At 32.2% G+C, this 14,063-nt stretch overlaps 3 long non-coding RNA genes across 3 annotated transcripts; 2 read left to right on the top strand and 1 right to left on the bottom strand.

Annotated features, from left to right (window-relative positions):
- The first annotated feature begins 1,819 nt into the window (after nucleotides 1-1,819).
- On the top strand, nucleotides 1,820-3,264 carry LOC140051179 (uncharacterized). The gene is made up of 3 exons (XR_011845486.1): nucleotides 1,820-2,170; nucleotides 2,516-2,620; nucleotides 2,743-3,264. It is a non-coding gene; the product is annotated as an uncharacterized lncRNA (long non-coding RNA).
- Nucleotides 3,052-3,916, bottom strand: LOC140051180 (uncharacterized). The gene is made up of 2 exons (XR_011845487.1): nucleotides 3,624-3,916; nucleotides 3,052-3,354 (listed from the first exon to the last, which is right to left on the bottom strand). It is a non-coding gene; the product is annotated as an uncharacterized lncRNA (long non-coding RNA).
- Nucleotides 3,917-5,665: 1,749 nt separating this feature from the next.
- LOC140051485 (uncharacterized) lies at nucleotides 5,666-6,776 on the top strand. The gene is made up of 3 exons (XR_011845524.1): nucleotides 5,666-6,016; nucleotides 6,362-6,466; nucleotides 6,589-6,776. It is a non-coding gene; the product is annotated as an uncharacterized lncRNA (long non-coding RNA).
- The last annotated feature ends 7,287 nt before the right edge of the window (nucleotides 6,777-14,063 follow it).

Here is a 14,063-nt window from a genome sequence, read left to right as displayed (position 1 = left end):
AGCTATTCTAAGCACTTTCGTGTTTTTATGTTAACAAGTTTTTTCGAAAATCACAAAATGGTCTAAAACGTTTCCAAATGCGATTTGAAGCTATTCTAAGCACTTTCGTGTTTTTATGTTAACAAGTTTTTTCGAAAATCACAAAATGGTCTAAAACGTCTCAAAATGCGATTTGAAGCTATTCTAAACCCTTTGGTGTTTTTATGTTGATAAGTTTTTTCGAAAATCACAAAATGGTCTAAAACGTTTCCAAATGCGATTTGAAGCTATTCTAAGCACTTTGGTGTTTTTATGTTAACAAGTTTTTTCGAAAATCACAAAATGGTCTAAAACGTTTCCAAATGCGATTTGAAGCTATTCTAAGCACTTTCGTGTTTTTATGTTAACAAGTTTTTTCGAATATCACAAAATGGTCTAAAACGTCTCCAAATGTGATTTGAAGCTATTCTAAGCACTTTGGTGTTTTTATGTTAACAATTTTTTTCAAAAATCACAAAATGGTCTAAAACGTCTCCAAATGCGATTTGAAGCTATTCTAAGCACTTTGGTGTTTTGTGTGAAAAAGTTTTATCCAAATGCTCAAAATGGTCTAAAACATTTTTAAATACGATATTAAGCTATTTTGTGCTCTTTGATGTTTTTGTGTGAAAATTGTTATCGAAATGCTCAAAATGGTCTAAAACGGTTTATAATGTGATTCTAAGCACTTTGGTGTTTTTATGTTAACAATTTTTTTCGAAAATCACAAAATGGTCTAAAACGTTTCCAAATGCGATTTGAAGCTATTCTAAGCACTTTCGTGTTTTTATGTTAACAAGTTTTTTCGAAAATCACAAAATGGTCTAAAACGTTTCCAAATGCGATTTGAAGCTATTCTAAGCACTTTCGTGTTTTTATGTTAACAAGTTTTTTCGAAAATCACAAAATGGTCTAAAACGTCTCCAAATGCGATTTGAAGCTATTCTAAACCCTTTGGTGTTTTTATGTTGATAAGTTTTTTCGAAAATCACAAATTGGTCTAAAACGTCTCCAAATGCGATTTGAAGCTATTCTAAACACTTTGGTGTTTTTATGTTGACAAGTTTTTTTCGAAAATCACAAATTGGTCTAAAATATCTCCAAATGCGATTTGAAGCTATTCTAAGCACTTTGGTGTTTTTATGTTAACAAGTTTTTTCGAAAATCACAAAATGGTCTAAAACGTCTCCAAATACGATTTGAAGCTATTCTAAGCACTTTGGTGTTTTTATGTTAACAAGTTTTTTTGAAAATCACAAAATGGTCTAAAACGTCTCCAAATGCGATTTGAAGCTATTCTAAGCACTTTGGTGTTTTGTGTGAAAAAGTTTTGTCTAAATGCTCAAAATGGTCTAAAACGTTTTTAAATACGATATTAAAATGGATATGAAAGGGTTCCTAGCAATATCATTTTATTGGCTCAACGTGTAGATCAATCAGTTTTAAGCTTGCCATAGTCATACTTAATGTTTTGGAGGACGACAACGCCCTCAAAACGCCCCTGAGAAACCTGTGAAAAACTTTTTGTGACGTCACTAAAAGTTATTTTTGTATTACAGAGATAGGAATTTAGCAGTAAATCATTGATTGATGCAAAAGCATGGTAGTAATTACTTATTGCTTTGATATTTTTATTCTTGGATAAGTATGTTAGCCTAATCGAATAAAATTAATTCATATTATCAACCAAGTTTTTTTTAAAACGGATTTTAATTTCGTTTTTCAAGGCCATCTTTTACGAAATTCATAGCCAAATGCCTATCTTGCTGGGTACACGGAGTTATTTTGCGCATGCGTGAGAATCACAGAGTCGACCACCTTGGCCTCTCTCTCGACCCTCCTCGCGAGCGATGTTTATTTCGCTATTTATTATACACGTATTATTGAAACATTCATTTTATTATTATTTCGTTGTAATTAACTGAAATTGATGGAAATTCGTCCACATCGTCTTGTTAACACGGGTGTTAACATCGTTTTGAAGAAACGGTTGGACGAGTAAATGGTGTTTGACAATGCCATGGCCTGGAGCTAGCTAGGCCTAGGCCTAGGCCTTTTTAGTAGTGATGACTGCTGGATACGGTGTTTAGTCGCCCGGCCAGAGGTGAGCTGAGAGCGTATGCTCCTTGATGTATCGTTGAGGGTGTTAATGGTAGGCACAATTGTGTTACTGTATTATGTATATACACATTATTTATAAGTACGTTTATTAATAATATTGTTGTGTGCTGTAGTGTCCTGACTAACGTATTATTAAAATATTTTTTTGTTATTACATGCCGCCCTACTAGCTAGTAGGCTAGGCAACACTGAATACTAAATACTGTATTATGATTCCCAATAAAATGAATAGAGTTGGATTTTCTCTAATGTAGTAATAAAGGTTATAACAGGCCAGGCCTAGTTAGGGGTATTTCAGCTTGTATCATATACAGTACAATATACAGTACAGTATACAGTAAATAAACAATTCATTTGTATTTTTACCTACCTACAGGTCTATAATTGGAGTGCAATTATGATAATTGATGGACGGGATAAGCAAATGTATTTATTGATTGGAATGGAAGCGCAAATGTTAGAGTAAAATTATAATATTAAGGTAACAGATACTGAGCATTGCTATTTTAAACTGTTGATCAAACCTACATAATACATTATACTAAATTATTATTTTGTTTTGAGGGCAGATAAACATGTGCTTATTCATTTTCCTTTTTTCAGGTGAATAGAAAGATACCCAGAGTACTTTATAATAGATGCTACTTGGATCATGCTTGCACGATACATTTATGCAGTATACTAAGACACCAAGTATAGAATGAGCGCAGACAATTAAAATTACAGAACTAAATATTTATGAAGAATAGTAAAATATGCATAATAGAATTCTTTAGACGCGAGTGCTAGGGTTACAGTCATACTGTAACTATGGTAATGTACTACCAGACAGTACACTAGTAGCAGTGCATCATATAGTGTTTGTTTTTAACCATTAAATGGGTCTGGGTATATAAACAAATAAACCACTACTGTACTTCTTTTTTTATTTATTTAGCCAAATACTATGTACAATGGACATTTATGAAAGAATCCATCTCTTGAATATGATGGAGCTGGCTGGTGTTGATAGAATTAAAATGTATCACTCAGGTCTCAAAAGTAATTTATGTCCTGTTTGAAAAATCCTGCTTGTTCCAAACTCATTATGATACATTTGTTCAATAAAATTCATTCCACACACTATTTCTGCCATATAATTTGATGTTTACAATTTTATTACTAGTACTATTACAGTTCTTCAAAGCCATCTCATGTACTGTTGATTCCATAAATCTGCAAAGATAAGACCAATAAATGGATGAAAATGTACTATTATTTTTATTCAATCCTACCTCTAGGCCCTATAGTATTATATTTTATGACTTGGTAACAAACAGAAAGAGGTTATTATTTAATTACACTACAGTTACTAACTAAACTATAATAATCCTCTCGGCCTCACCTCCTCTGCTCTAGGCCTACTTTAATTATTAGTATTATTATATTACTATATTAGTCAATAACAAAAGTCAGAGCCAAAAACAAGTTCAACACAAGCTTACCTTTTTTATTTACGTCGCCTTTTACATACGTCTACGCCCGCGCCTTGTCCACTTCCTGGAGGTTCGTCGGTGGACCGGCGACTGCTACTCTCTTGTACTGTAGGCCATGGAGTAACTCCATGTGTAGGCCTAGCCTACTACTAGCGAATTTAGAAGAAACTATAGTCTACTAGACCTAGCCTAATTTGTAGTCTGCGTGAGTGGTTTAGTGTGAGAAGTACAAATACACACTTTCTTCTTTTCACGTACAATCTTTGCAGACATAACTTTTTATTGATTTGTGAAATATCGATATTTTAGCAACAGGGAGCTTGCAACACGCGAGTCTCGTGTAGCATGGGTTTGTTTATTTTGTTTACACCACACAGTCCGCGAACGAGACAAGGCGGTGATTGGACTGTATTAAAATTCATTAACCAATCACAAAACGACTGCTGCCGTGGCTACAACCCCGGGTGTTTCAAACTCTAAATTTGACGATCTCGTACGTGCGTATAGAACGTTCATAAAAATTAAGATGGCGTGCCAGTTGGTCGGCCATTTTGCGGACGTTTTATACCAAAATTTAATTTGTTTATTTCTCAATTTCTACTAGGTATTTGAATCTAATTTTTTGTGTGCTGTTTATTAACATTAAAAGGATTCATACAAAGTCCTTTTTGTGAAATTTTAAAATCCTTTCATATCCATTTTAAGCTATTTTGTGCTCTTTGATGTTTTTGTGTGAAAAGTGTTATCGAAATGCTCAAAATGGTCTAAAACGGTTTATAATGTGATTTTAAGCACTTTGATGTTTTTGTGTGTAATCAAGTTTCATCGAAATGCACAAATTGGTCTAAAACGTCTCCAAATGCGATTTGAAGCTATTCTAAGCACTTTGGTGTTTTGTGTGAAAAAGTTTTGTCGAAATGCTCAAAATGGTCTAAAACGTTTTTAAATACGATATTAAGCTATTTTGTGCTCTTTGATGTTTTTGTGTGAAAAGTGTTATCGAAATGCTCAAAATGGTCTAAAACGGTTTATAATGTGATTTTAAGCACTTTGATATTTTTGTGTAACCAAGTTTTTTCGAAAATCTCAAAATGGTCTAAAATACGATTTGAAGCTATTCTAAGCACTTTGGTGTTTTTATGTTAAAAAGTTTTTTCGAAAATCACAAAATGGTCTAAAACGTCTCCAAATGCGATTTGAAGCTATTCTAAGCACTTTTGTATTTTGTGTGAAAAAGTTTTGTCGAAATGCTCAAAATGGTCTAAAACGATTTATAATGTGATTTTAAGCACTTTGATGTTTTTGTGTAACCAAGTTTCATCGAAATGCACAAAATGGTCTAAAACGTCTCCAAATGCGATTTGAAGCTATTCTAAGCACTTTGGTGTTTTTATGTTAACAAGTTTTTTCGAAAATCACAAAATGGTCTAAAACGTCTCCAAATACGATTTGAAGCTATTCTAAGCACTTTGGTGTTTTTATGTTAACAAGTTTTTTTGAAAATCACAAAATGGTCTAAAACGTCTCCAAATGCGATTTGAAGCTATTCTAAGCACTTTGGTGTTTTGTGTGAAAAAGTTTTGTCTAAATGCTCAAAATGGTCTAAAACGTTTTTAAATACGATATTAAAATGGATATGAAAGGGTTCCTAGCAATATCATTTTATTGGCTCAACGTGTAGATCAATCAGTTTTAAGCTTGCCATAGTCATACTTAATGTTTTGGAGGACGACAACGCCCTCAAAACGCCCCTGAGAAACCTGTGAAAAACTTTTTGTGACGTCACTAAAAGTTATTTTTGTATTACAGAGATAGGAATTTAGCAGTAAATCATTGATTGATGCAAAAGCATGGTAGTAATTACTTATTGCTTTGATATTTTTATTCTTGGATAAGTATGTTAGCCTAATCGAATAAAATTAATTCATATTATCAACCAAGTTTTTTTTAAAACGGATTTTAATTTCGTTTTTCAAGGCCATCTTTTACGAAATTCATAGCCAAATGCCTATCTTGCTGGGTACACGGAGTTATTTTGCGCATGCGTGAGAATCACAGAGTCGACCACCTTGGCCTCTCTCTCGACCCTCCTCGCGAGCGATGTTTATTTCGCTATTTATTATACACGTATTATTGAAACATTCATTTTATTATTATTTCGTTGTAATTAACTGAAATTGATGGAAATTCGTCCACATCGTCTTGTTAACACGGGTGTTAACATCGTTTTGAAGAAACGGTTGGACGAGTAAATGGTGTTTGACAATGCCATGGCCTGGAGCTAGCTAGGCCTAGGCCTAGGCCTTTTTAGTAGTGATGACTGCTGGATACGGTGTTTAGTCGCCCGGCCAGAGGTGAGCTGAGAGCGTATGCTCCTTGATGTATCGTTGAGGGTGTTAATGGTAGGCACAATTGTGTTACTGTATTATGTATATACACATTATTTATAAGTACGTTTATTAATAATATTGTTGTGTGCTGTAGTGTCCTGACTAACGTATTATTAAAATATTTTTTTGTTATTACATGCCGCCCTACTAGCTAGTAGGCTAGGCAACACTGAATACTAAATACTGTATTATGATTCCCAATAAAATGAATAGAGTTGGATTTTCTCTAATGTAGTAATAAAGGTTATAACAGGCCAGGCCTAGTTAGGGGTATTTCAGCTTGTATCATATACAGTACAATATACAGTACAGTATACAGTAAATAAACAATTCATTTGTATTTTTACCTACCTACAGGTCTATAATTGGAGTGCAATTATGATAATTGATGGACGGGATAAGCAAATGTATTTATTGATTGGAATGGAAGCGCAAATGTTAGAGTAAAATTATAATATTAAGGTAACAGATACTGAGCATTGCTATTTTAAACTGTTGATCAAACCTACATAATACATTATACTAAATTATTATTTTGTTTTGAGGGCAGATAAACATGTGCTTATTCATTTTCCTTTTTTCAGGTGAATAGAAAGATACCCAGAGTACTTTATAATAGATGCTACTTGGATCATGCTTGCACGATACATTTATGCAGTATACTAAGACACCAAGTATAGAATGAGCGCAGACAATTAAAATTACAGAACTAAATATTTATGAAGAATAGTAAAATATGCATAATAGAATTCTTTAGACGCGAGTGCTAGGGTTACAGTCTTAGTATTATTATATTACTATATTAGTCAATAACAAAAGTCAGAGCCAAAAACAAGTTCAACACAAGCTTACCTTTTTTATTTACGTCGCCTTTTACATACGTCTACGCCCGCGCCTTGTCCACTTCCTGGAGGTTCGTCGGTGGACCGGCGACTGCTACTCTCTTGTACTGTAGGCCATGGAGTAACTCCATGTGTAGGCCTAGCCTACTACTAGCGAATTTAGAAGAAACTATAGTCTACTAGACCTAGCCTAATTTGTAGTCTGCGTGAGTGGTTTAGTGTGAGAAGTACAAATACACACTTTCTTCTTTTCACGTACAATCTTTGCAGACATAACTTTTTATTGATTTGTGAAATATCGATATTTTAGCAACAGGGAGCTTGCAACACGCGAGTCTCGTGTAGCATGGGTTTGTTTATTTTGTTTACACCACACAGTCCGCGAACGAGACAAGGCGGTGATTGGACTGTATTAAAATTCATTAACCAATCACAAAACGACTGCTGCCGTGGCTACAACCCCGGGTGTTTCAAACTCTAAATTTGACGATCTCGTACGTGCGTATAGAACGTTCATAAAAATTAAGATGGCGTGCCAGTTGGTCGGCCATTTTGCGGACGTTTTATACCAAAATTTAATTTGTTTATTTCTCAATTTCTACTAGGTATTTGAATCTAATTTTTTGTGTGCTGTTTATTAACATTAAAAGGATTCATACAAAGTCCTTTTTGTGAAATTTTAAAATCCTTTCATATCCATTTTAAGCTATTTTGTGCTCTTTGATGTTTTTGTGTGAAAAGTGTTATCGAAATGCTCAAAATGGTCTAAAACGGTTTATAATGTGATTTTAAGCACTTTGATGTTTTTGTGTGTAATCAAGTTTCATCGAAATGCACAAATTGGTCTAAAACGTCTCCAAATGCGATTTGAAGCTATTCTAAGCACTTTGGTGTTTTGTGTGAAAAAGTTTTGTCGAAATGCTCAAAATGGTCTAAAACGTTTTTAAATACGATATTAAGCTATTTTGTGCTCTTTGATGTTTTTGTGTGAAAAGTGTTATCGAAATGCTCAAAATGGTCTAAAACGGTTTATAATGTGATTTTAAGCACTTTGATATTTTTGTGTAACCAAGTTTTTTCGAAAATCTCAAAATGGTCTAAAATACGATTTGAAGCTATTCTAAGCACTTTGGTGTTTTTATGTTAAAAAGTTTTTTCGAAAATCACAAAATGGTCTAAAACGTCTCCAAATGCGATTTGAAGCTATTCTAAGCACTTTTGTATTTTGTGTGAAAAAGTTTTGTCGAAATGCTCAAAATGGTCTAAAACGATTTATAATGTGATTTTAAGCACTTTGATGTTTTTGTGTAACCAAGTTTCATCGAAATGCACAAAATGGTCTAAAACGTCTCCAAATGCGATTTGAAGCTATTCTAAGCACTTTGGTGTTTTGTGTGAAAAAGTTTTGTCTAAATGCTCAAAATGGTCTAAAACGTTTTTAAATACGATATTAAGCTATTTTGTGCTCTTTGATGTTTTTGTGTGAAAAGTGTTATCGAAATGCTCAAAATGGTCTAAAACGGTTTATAATGTGATTTTAAGCACTTTGATGTTTTTGTGTAATCAAGTTTCATCGAAATGCACAAATTGGTCTAAAACGTCTCCAAATGCGATTTGAAGCTATTCTAAGCACTTTGGTGTTTTGTGTGAAAAAGTTTTGTCGAAATGCTCAAAATGGTCTAAAACGTTTTTAAATACGATATTAAGCTATTTTGTGCTCTTTGATGTTTTTGTGTGAAAAGTGTTATCGAAATGCTCAAAATGGTCTAAAACGGTTTATAATGTGATTTTAAGCACTTTGATGTTTTTGTGTAACCAAGTTTTTTCGAAAATCTCAAAATGGTCTAAAACGTCTCCAAATACGATTTGAAGCTATTCTAAGCACTTTGGTGTTTTTATGTTAACAAGTTTTTTCGAAAATCACAAAATGGTCTAAAACGTCTCCAAATGCGATTTGAAGCTATTCTAAGCACTTTGGTGTTTTTATGTTAACAAGTTTTTTCAAAATCACAAAATGTTCTAAACCGTCTCCAAATGCGATTTGAAGCTATTCTAAGCACTTTGGTGTTTTGTGTGAAAAAGTTTTATCTAAATGCTCAAAATGGTCTAAAACATTTTTAAATACGATATTAAGCTATTTTGTGCCCTTTGATGTTTTTGTGTGAAAATTGTTATCGAAATGCTCAAAATGGTCTAAAACGGTGTATAATGTGATTCTAAGCACATTGGTGTTTTTATGTTAACAATCTTTTTCGAAAATCACAAAATGGTCTAAAACGTTTCCAAATGCGATTTGAAGCTATTCTAAGCACTTTCGTGTTTTTATGTTAACAAGTTTTTTCAAAAATCACAAAATGGTCTTAATAGTCTCCAAATGCGATTTGAAGCTATTCTAAGCACTTTGGTGTTTTTATGTTAACAGGTTTTTTCGAAAAACACAAAATGTTCTAAAACGTCTCCAAATGCGATTTGAAGCTATTCTAAGCACTTTGGAGTTTTGTGTGAAAAAGTTTTGTCTAAATGCTCAAAATGGTCTAAAACGTTTTTAAATACGATATTAAGCTATTTTGTGCTCTTTGATGTTTTTGTGTGAAAAGTGTTATCGAAATGCTCAAAATGGTCTAAAACGGTTTATAATGTGATTTTAAGAACTTTGATGTTTTTGTGTAATCAAGTTTCATCGAAATGCACAAATTGGTCTAAAACGTCTCCAAATGCGATTTGAAGCTATTCTAAGCACTTTGGTGTTTTGTGTGAAAAAGTTTTGTCGAAATGCTCAAAATGGTCTAAAACGTTTTTAAATACGATATTAAGCTATTTTGTGCTCTTTGATGTTTTTGTGTGAAAAGTGTTATCGAAATGCTGAAAATGGTCTGAAACGGTTTTTAATGTGATTTTAAGCACTTTGATGTTTTTGTGTAACCAAGTTTTTTCGAAAATCTCAAAATGGTCTAAAACGTCTCCAAATACGATTTTAAGCTATTCTAAGCACTTTCGTGTTTTTATGTTAACAAGTTTTTTCGAAAATCACAAAATGGTCTAAAACGTCTCCAAATGCAATTTGAAGCTATTCTAAGCACTTTGGTGTTTTTATGTTAACAAGTTTTTTCAAAATCACAAAATGGTCTAAACCGTCTCCAAATTCGATTTGAAGCTATTCTAAGCACTTTGGTGTTTTGTGTGAAAAAGTTTTATCTAAATGCTCAAAATGGTCTAAAACATTTTTAAATACGATATTAAGCTATTTTGTGCTCTTTGATGTTTTTGTGTGAAAATTGTTATTGAAATGCTCAAAATGGTCTAAAACGGTTTATAATGTGATTCTAAGCACTTTGGTGTTTTTATGTTAACAATCTTTTTCGAAAATCACAAAATGGTCTAAAACGTCTCCAAATGTGATTTGAAGCTATTCTAAGCACTTTCGTGTTTTTATGTTAACAAGTTTTTTCAAAAATCACAAAATGGTCTAAAACGTCTCCAAATGTGATTTGAAGCTATTCTAAGCACTTTGGTGTTTTTATGTTAACAAGTTTTTTCGAAAATCACAAAATGGTCTAAAACGTCTCCAAATACGATTTGAAGCTATTCTAAGCACTTTGGTGTTTTTATGTTAACAAGTTTTTTCAAAATCACAAAATGGTCTAAACCGTCTCCAAATGCGATTTGAAGCTATTCTAAGCACTTTGGTGTTTTGTGTGAAAAAGTTTTTTCTAAATGCTCAAAATGGTCTAAAACATTTTTAAATACGATATTAAGCTATTTTGTGCTCTTTGATGTTTTTGTGTGAAAATTGTTATCGAAATGCTCAAAATGGTCTAAAACGGTTTATAATGTGATTCTAAGCACTTTGGTGTTTTTATGTTAACAATTTTTTTCGAAAATCACAAAATGGAATAAAACGTTTCCAAATGCGATTTGAAGCTATTCTAAGCACTTTCGTGTTTTTATGTTAACAAGTTTTTTCGAAAATCACAAAATGGTCTAAAACGTTTCCAAATGCGATTTGAAGCTATTCTAAACCTTTTGGTGTTTTTATGTTGATAAGTTTTTTTCGAAAATCACAAATTGGTCTAAAACGTCTCCAAATGCGATTTGAAGCTATTCTAAACACTTTGGTGTTTTTATGTTGATAAGTTTTTTTCGAAAATCACAAATTGGTCTAAAACGTCTCCAAATGCGATTTGAAGCTATTCTAAACACTTTGGTGTTTTTATGTTGACAAGTTTTTTTCGAAAATCACAAATTGGTCTAAAACGTCTCCAAATGCGATTTGAAGCTATTCTAAGCACTTTGGTGTTTTTATGTTAACAAGTTTTTTCGAAAATCACAAAATGGTCTAAAACGTCTCCAAATACGATTTGAAGCTATTCTAAGCACTTTGGTGTTTTTATGTTAACAAGTTTTTTTGAAAATCACAAAATGGTCTAAAACGTCTCCAAATGCGATTTTAAGCTATTCTAAGCACTTTGGTGTTTTGTGTGAAAAAGTTTTGTCTAAATGCTCAAAATGGTCTAAAACGTTTTTAAATAAGATATTAAGCTATCTTGTGCTCTTTGATGTTTTTGTGTGAAAAGTGTTATCGAAATGCTCAAAATGGTCTAAAACGATTTATAATGTGATTTTAAGCACTTTGGTGTTTTTATGTTAACAATTTTTTTCGAAAATCACAAAATGGTCTAAAGCGTCTCCAAATGCAATTGAAGCCATTCTAAGCACTTTGGTGTTTTTATGTTAACAAGTTTTGTCGAAATGCTCAAAATGGTCTAAAACGTTTTTAAATACGATATTAAGCTATTTTGTGCTCTATGATGTTTTTGTGTGAAAAGTGTTATCGAAATGCTCAAAATGGTCTAAAACGGTTTATAATGTGATTTTAAGCACTTTTATGTTTTTGTGTAACCAAGTTTTTTCGAAAATCACAAAATGGTCTAAAACGTCTCCAAATGCGATTTGAAGCTATTCTAAGCACTTTGGTGTTTTTATGTTAACAAGTTTTTTCGAAAATCACAAAATTGTCTAAAACGTCTCCAAATGCGATTTGAAGATATTCTAAACCCTTTGGTGTTTTTATGTTGATAAGTTTTTTCGAAAATCACAAATTGGTCTAAAACGTCTCCAAATGCGATTTGAAGCTATTCTAAACACTTTGGTGTTTTTATGTTGACAAGTTTTTTCGAAAATCACAAATTGGTCTAAAATGTCTCCAAATGCGATTTGAAGCTATTCTAAGCACTTTGGTGTTTTTATGTTAACAAGTTTTTTCGAAAATCACAAAATGGTCTAAAACGTCTCCAAATGCGATTTGAAGCTATTCTAAACACTTTGGTATTTTTAAATTAACAAGTTTTTTCGAAAATCACAAATTGCCCTAAAACGGTCTCCAAATGCGATTTGAAGCTATTCTGTACACTTTGATGTTTTTATGTTAACAATTTTTTTCGAAAATCACAAAATGGTCTAAAACGTCTCCAAATGCGATTTGAAGCTATTCTAAGCACTTTGGTGTTTTGTGTGAAAAAGTTTTGTCGAAATGCTCAAAATGGTCTAAAACGTTTTTAAATACGATATTAAGCTATTTTGTGCTCTTTGATGTTTTTGTGTGAAAAGTGTTATCGAAATGCTCAAAATGGTCTAAAACGGATTATAATGTGATTTTAAGCACTTTGATGTTTTTGTGTAACCAAGTTTCATCGAAATGCATAAAATGGTCTAAAACGTCTCCAAATGCGATTTGAAGCTATTCTAAGTACTTTCGTGTTTTTATGTTAACAAGTTTTTTCGAAAATCACAAAATGGTCTAAAACGTCTCCAAATACGATTTGAAGCTATTGTAAGCACTTTGGTGTTTTTATGTTAACAAGTTTTTTCAAAAATCACAAATTGGTCTAAAATGTCTCCAAATGCGATTTGAAGCACTTTGGTGTTTTTATGTTAACAAGTTTTTTCGAAAATCACAAAATGGTCTAAAACGTCTCCAAATGCGATTTGAAGCTATTCTAAACACTTTGGTATTTTTAGGTTAACAAGTTTTTTCGAAAATCACAAATTGGCCTAAAACGGTCTCCAAATGCGATTTGAAGTTATTCTGTACACTTTGATGTTTTTATGTTAACAAGTTTTTTCGAAAATCACAAAATGGTCTAAAACGTCTCCAAATGCGATTTGAAGATATTCTAAACCCTTTGGTGTTTTTATGTTGATAAGTTTTTTCGAAAATCACAAATTGGTCTAACACGTCTCCAAATGCGATTTGAAGCTATTCTAAACACTTTGGTGTTTTTATGTTGACAAGTTTTTTCGAAAATCACAAATTGGTCTAAAATGTCTCCAAATTCGATTTGAAGCTATTCTAAGCACTTTGGTGTTTTTATGTTAACAAGTTTTTTCGAAAATCACAAAATGGTCTAAAACTTCTCCAAATGCGATTTGAAGCTATTCTAAACACTTTGGTATTTTTAGGTTAACAAGTTTTTTCGAAAATCACAAAATGGTCTAAAACGTCTCCAAATGTGATTTGAAGCTATTCTAAGCACTTTGATGTTTTTATGTTAACAATTTTTTTCGAAAATCACAAAATGGTCTAAAACGTCTCCAAATGCGATTTGAAGCTATTCTAAGCACTTTGGTGTTTTGTGTGAAAAAGTTTTGTCGAAATGCTCAAAATGGTCTAAAACGTTTTTAAATACGATATTAAGCTATTTTGTGCTCTTTGATGTTTTTGTGTGAAAAGTGTTATCGAAATGCTCAAAATGGTCTAAAACGGATTATAATGTGATTTTAAGCACTTTGATGTTTTTGTGTAACCAAGTTTCATCGAAATGCATAAAATGGTCTAAAACGTCTCCAAATGCGATTTGAAGCTATTCTAAGTACTTTGGTGTTTTTATGTTAACAAGTTTTTTCGAAAATCACAAAATGGTCTAAAACGTCTCCAAATACGATTTGAAGCTATTGTAAACACTTTGGTGTTTTTATGTTAACAAGTTTTTTCAAAAATCACAAATTGGTCTAAAATGTCTCCAAATGCGATTTGAAGCACTTTGGTGTTTTTATGTTAACAAGTTTTTTCGAAAATCACAAAATGGTCTAAAACGTCTCCAAATGCGATTTGAAGCTATTCTAAACACTTTGGTATTTTTAGGTTAACAAGTTTTTTCGAAATGCTCAAAATGGTCTAAAACGTTTTTAAATACGATATTAAGCTATTTTGTGCTCTT

The sequence above is a fragment of the Antedon mediterranea genome, chromosome 6 (genome assembly GCF_964355755.1).
Source record: "Antedon mediterranea chromosome 6, ecAntMedi1.1, whole genome shotgun sequence".
NCBI classification, from domain to species: domain Eukaryota; kingdom Metazoa; phylum Echinodermata; class Crinoidea; order Comatulida; family Antedonidae; genus Antedon; species Antedon mediterranea.
This window is presented reverse-complemented; position numbering and strand designations above follow the sequence as displayed.